The following is a 6,000-nucleotide window of genomic DNA, read 5'->3' on the forward strand; positions in this document are numbered from 1 at the left end:
TGTCTTTCCACTAATCCAGCCCTACAGAAGATAATAGAAGGAAAAGTCCAACACAAGGAGGGAAAGTACACCCAAGAAAATGCCAGATATTGATCTTTTTATAACAAATCCAAAAGAAGAGAAAGAGAGAAACATAATTCTACCTCTAACAACAAAAATCATAGGAACCAACAATCATTGGTCTCCAGTATCTCTCAATATTAATGGATTCAATTCTCCAATAACAAGACATAGGCTATCAAATGATATCTCATTTGTTAACAGGATTTAGCATGTTGCTGCCTACAGAAAAAACACCATACAGTCAATGACAGACATAACCTCAAATTAAAAGGAAGGGGAAATTTTTACAAGCAAATGGTACCAAAAAACAAGCTGGAGTATGCTCTCTAATATCCAACGAGACTTCCAACCAAAGGTTATCAAAAAGAATGGAGAATAACACTACATACTCATTAAAGGAAAAATACATGAGGATGAACTCTCAATTCTGAAAATCTATGCTCCAAATGCAACGGAACCAACATTGGCAAAATAAATGCTACTAAATCTCAAAGTACACATTGAACCTCACACAAATAATAGAAGATTTCAACATCCCTCTCACCAATGGACAAATCATGGAAACAGAAATCTAACAGAGACACAGTGAAACTAAAAGAAGTTTTGAAGCAAATGGATTGATCAGACATCTACATAACATTTTCACTCTAATATATATAATATATATATATAATTATTGTATATAATATATATAATATATATTATATTTCACTATTATATATATATATATATATATTTCTCAGCACCTCATGGTATCTTCTCAACCATTGTCCATATACTCAGTCACAAAACAAACCTCAACAGACAAAAAAACATTCAATTAATCCCATGTATTTTATTGGACCACCATGGACTAAGACGGGTCTTCAATGCAACAAAAACAATAGATGGCCCACATACATGTGGGAAGCTGATCAACTATCTACTCAATGATAACTTTGCCAGGAAAGAAATAAAGAAAGAAATTAAAGGGTTTATACAATTCAATGAAAATGAAGGCACATCATGTCCAAACTATGGGACACAATAAATCCAGTACTAAGAGAAAAACCTCATAGCTCTGAGTGCCCACATAAAGAAATTGGAGAGATCATATGCTAGCAGCATAACAGCTCATCTGAAAGCTCTAGAACAAAAAGAAGCAAATACACTGAAGAGGAGTAGATAGCAGGAAATAACCAAACTCTTGAAATTAACCAAGTAGAAACAAAGAGAATAACACAAAGAATCAACAAAACTAGGAGCTTGTTCTGTGAGAAAATCCACAAGATAGATAAACCCTTAGCCCGATTAATAAGAGGGCACAGAGACAGTATACCAATTAACAAAATCAAGAATGAAAAGGAAGACATAACAACAGAAACTTACAAATTTCCAAAAATAATCAGATCCTATTTCAAAGTCTGTACTCAACAAAACTGGAAAACCTCGATGAAATGGTTGATTTTTCTAGAGAGATATCAGGTACCAAAGTTAAACCAGGATCAGATAAACCCTCTAAGCAGCCTCATAACATCCAAGAAAATAGGAGCAGTCATTAGAAATCTCCCAACCATAAAAAGCCCAGGGCCAGAGGGGTTTAGTGCAGAATTCTATCAGACCTTCAACAAAGATCTTCAACACTCCTCAAACTATTTCATAAAACAGAACACTGTCCATCTCTTTCTATAAAACCACAGTTACAATGAAACCTATACCATAAAAAGAACTCACAAGAAAGACAACTACAAACTAATTTCCTTATGAATATTGATGGAAAAATAATCAATAAAATTTTCTCAATGCAAATCCAAGAACACATCAAAATGATCATCCAACATGATCAAGTAGGCTTCATCCCAGAAATGCGGGGATGGTTCAATATTAAGAAATCCATCAATGTATTGCATGCACTATATAAACAAACTCAAAGGAAAAAAAAATACTCTGACCATGCAAGACTCTAACCATGAAAGTGAAAGTATGAAAAGAACTTCAAATCCCTAAAGAAAGAAACTGAAGATGTCAGAAAATGGAAAGATCTCCCAACTTATAGATTGGCAGAATTGATATAGTTAAAATGGCCATCTTGATGAAAGCAATCTACAGATTCAATGCAATCCCCATTAAATTCCAAATCAATTCTTCATAGACTTAGAAAGATCAATTGTCAAATTCGTTTGGAAAAAAAATACCTAGGATAGTGAAAACTAGTCTAAACAATAAAAGAACTTCTAGTGGAATCACCATTGGTGTTCTATTCAGGAACTTTTCCCCTGTGCCCACATGTTCAAGATTCTTCCCCACTTTATCCTCTATAAGCTTCAGTGTGTCTTGTTTTATCTGTAGATCCTTGATCCACTTGGACCTGCTCTTTGTACAAAGAGATAAGAATGGGTTGATTTGCATTTTTCGTCATGCTGACCTCCAGTTGATCCAACACAATTTGTTAAAAATGCGGTCTTTTTCCACTGGAAGTTTTGAGCTCCTTTGTCATATATTGTCTTAGTCAGGGTTTCTATTCCTGCACAAAATTCATGACCAAGAAGCAAGTTGGGGAGGAAAGGGTTTATTAAGCTTACAGTTCTGCATTGTTATTCATCACAAAAGGAAGTTAGGACTGGAACTCAAGCAGGTCAGGAAGCAAGAGCTGATGCAGAAGCCATGGAGGGATGTTCCTTACTGGCTTGCTTCCCACAAGGGGCCCTCCCCCATTGATTACTAATTGAGAAAATGCCCCACAGATGGATCACATAGAGGCACTAACCCAACTGAAATTCATTTCTGTGATAACTCTAAACTGTGTCAAGTTGACACACAAAACCAGCCAGTACAATTGACCCCTTGTCAACTTGACACACACATCACTATTAAGCCTCAACCCTTACTTTCTTATTCATTCCCAAGATCTAAATTACTTTAACAGTCCCACAGTTTTTACATATTAAAAGTTCAATCACTTTGAGATGTCTAATATCTTTAAAATTCAAAGTCTTTTATAAATTTAAAGTCTCTTAACTGTGGGCTCCACTAAAATACTTTTTTTTCCTTCAAAAGGAACATATCAGGGCACAGTCACAACCAAAAGCAAAACTCAAACTCCAGTGGTTCAATGTCTGGGATCCAACTCACAATCTTCTCTGCTCCTCCAAGGGCTTGGGTCACTTCTCAAGCTCTGCCCTTTGTAGCACACAGCTTGTCTTCTAGGCTCCAGCTGCCTGTACTCCACTGCTGCTGCTGTCTTGGTGGTCATCTCATGGCACTGGCATCTCCAAAACACTGCTGACTTCTGCTGTTCTAGGCTTCACCAATAGCCTCTCATAGGCTCTCTTTATGGTGCCAAGCCTCAACTCTTATGCATGATCCCTTCAGTACTGGGGCATCAATTGCAACTGAGGTTGCACCTTCACCAATGGCCTTCTGCGGCCTCTCACAGTGCCAAGTCTCAGCTGCTTTTCATGACTCCTTCATGCCTTCAAAACCAGTACCACCTGGATGACTCTTACGCAGTACCAAGTCCAGCCACAGCACAAAATACAACTGTGGCTATCTCTCGAACATAACCTCTGTGCTCTCAGAAAACACTTCCCAAACGATTTCACCTCAGTGATGCTGGTTTCTTCTTAATCACTGCTAATTTCATAGCTCCAGTTAACCAGCATCAATAGTCCCAGTAACACAAAGGTTTGCTTTAGTGGTTCTGGTATCTTGTTAATCACAGCTTATTCTTCAGTCCCAGCTAACCAAAACCACAGAATCTTCAAAATCAAAACATGGCCCCTTTAAGAGTCTTTAATTTTCCCTCTGAAGTTTCACAAGCCAGAACTCCATCCTCTGCACTGTTCTTAACATTGTCTTCCAAGCTCCTGCAGAACTTTCCACAGAGCTCTTCATATTCTAAAGGCTTTTCTAGCTCAAAGTTCCAAAGCCTTCCACAGTCCTCACCAAAACATGGTCAGGTTGTCAGTGCCACAGGAATACCCCACTATGCTGGTACCAATTTGTCTTAGTCAGGGTTTCTATTCCTGCACAAACATCATGACCAAGAAGCAAGTTAGGGAGGGAAGGGTTTATTCAGCTTACAGTTCTGCATTGTTGCTCATCACAAAAGGAAGTCAGGACTGGAACTCAAGCAGGTCAGAAAACAGGAGCTGATGCAGAAGCCATGGAGGGATGTTCCTTACTGGCTTGCTTCCCCTGGCTTGCTCAGCCTGCTCTCTTATAGAACCCAAGACTACCAGCCCAGAGATGGTACCACCCCCAAGGGGCCCTCCCCCCTTGATCACTAATTGAGAAAATGCCTCACAGATGGATCACATGGGGGCACTAACCCAACTGAAATTCATTTCTCTGTGATAACTCCAACCTGTGTCAAGTTGACACACAAAACCAGCCAGTACAGATGTCATGTGACCATACATGTGTTGGTTCTTTTCTGGGTCTTCAATTCTATTCCACTGATCTTCCTGACTGTCTGCATACCAATACCAAACAGTTTTCATCACTATTGGTCTGTATTAGAGCTTGAGATCAGGATGGGATTCCCCTAGAAGATCTTTTGTTGTGGAGAATAGTTTTTGCTATCCTGGGATTTTTGTTATTCCAGATGAATTTGAAAATTGCTTTTTCTAGATCTATGAAGAATTGATTTGGGATTTTGATGGGGATTGCATTGAATCTATAGATTGCTTTCGGCAAGATGGCCATTTTTACAGTATTGATCCTGCCAATCCATGATCATGGGAGATCTTTCCATTTCTGAGATCTTCTTCGATTTCTTTCTTCAGAGGCTTGTAGTTCTTGTCATACAGATATTTCATGTGTTTGGTGAGAGTCACACAAAGTTATGTAATATTATTTGTGACTATTATGAAGGGTGTCTTTTCCCTAATATCCTTTGAGTAGAGGAAGGCTACTGATTTGTTTGAGTTAATTTTATATCCAGCCACTTTGCTGAAGTTGTTTATCATCTTTAGGAATTCTCTGGTGTTTTTTTTTTTTTCTTTGTGTGTTCGCTTCATTATAAGATCCTATCATCCACAAATAGTGGATTTTGACTACTTCCTTTCCAATTTGTATACCTTTTACCTCCTTTTGTTGTCTGCTCTGGCTAAAACTTCAAACACTATATTGAATAGACAGGGAAAGAGTGGGCAGCCTTGTCAGGTCCCCGATTTTAGTAGGATTGCTTCAAGTTTCTCACCATTTAGTTTGATGTTAGGTACCAGTTTACAGTATATTGCTTTCACTATATTTATATGAGATTTAGATTCCAGATCTCTCCAAAACTTTTATCATGAATGGATGATGGATTTTGTCAAAAGCATTTTCAGCATCTAATGAAATGACCATGTATTTTTTTTTCTTTAGTTTGTTTATGTAGTATGTACTGGCTAGTTTTGTGTGTCAACTTGACACAGGCTAGAGTTATCACTGAGAAAGGAGCTTCAGTTGGGGAAGTGCCTCCATGAGATTCAGCTGTGGGGCATTTTCTCAATTAGTGATCAAGTGTTGAGGGCCCCTTGTGGGTGGTTCCACCTTTGGGCTGGTGCTATTGGGTTTTATAAGAGAGCAGACTGAGCAAGCCAGGGGAAGCAAGCCAGTAAGAAACATCCCTCCATGGCCTCTGCATCAGCTCCTGCTTCCTGACCTGCTTGAGTTCCAGTCCTGACTTCCTTTAGTGATGAACTGGAACATGGATGTGTAAGCTCAATAAACCCTTTCCTCCCCAGCTTGCTTCTTGGTCATGATGTTTGTGCAGGAATAGAAACCCTGACTAAGACATAGTGGATTATATTGATGGATTTCCACATATTGTACCATACCTGCATCCCTGGGATGAAGCCTACCTGATCATGATGCATTCTTGAATTTGGTTGGCCAGGATTTTGTTCAATATTTTTGCATCAATGTTCATGAAGGAGATTCATCTGAAGTTTTCCTTCCCTGTTTGATCTT

This window comes from Apodemus sylvaticus, chromosome 5 (assembly GCF_947179515.1).
Source record: "Apodemus sylvaticus chromosome 5, mApoSyl1.1, whole genome shotgun sequence".
Taxonomy (NCBI): Eukaryota; Metazoa; Chordata; class Mammalia; order Rodentia; family Muridae; genus Apodemus; species Apodemus sylvaticus.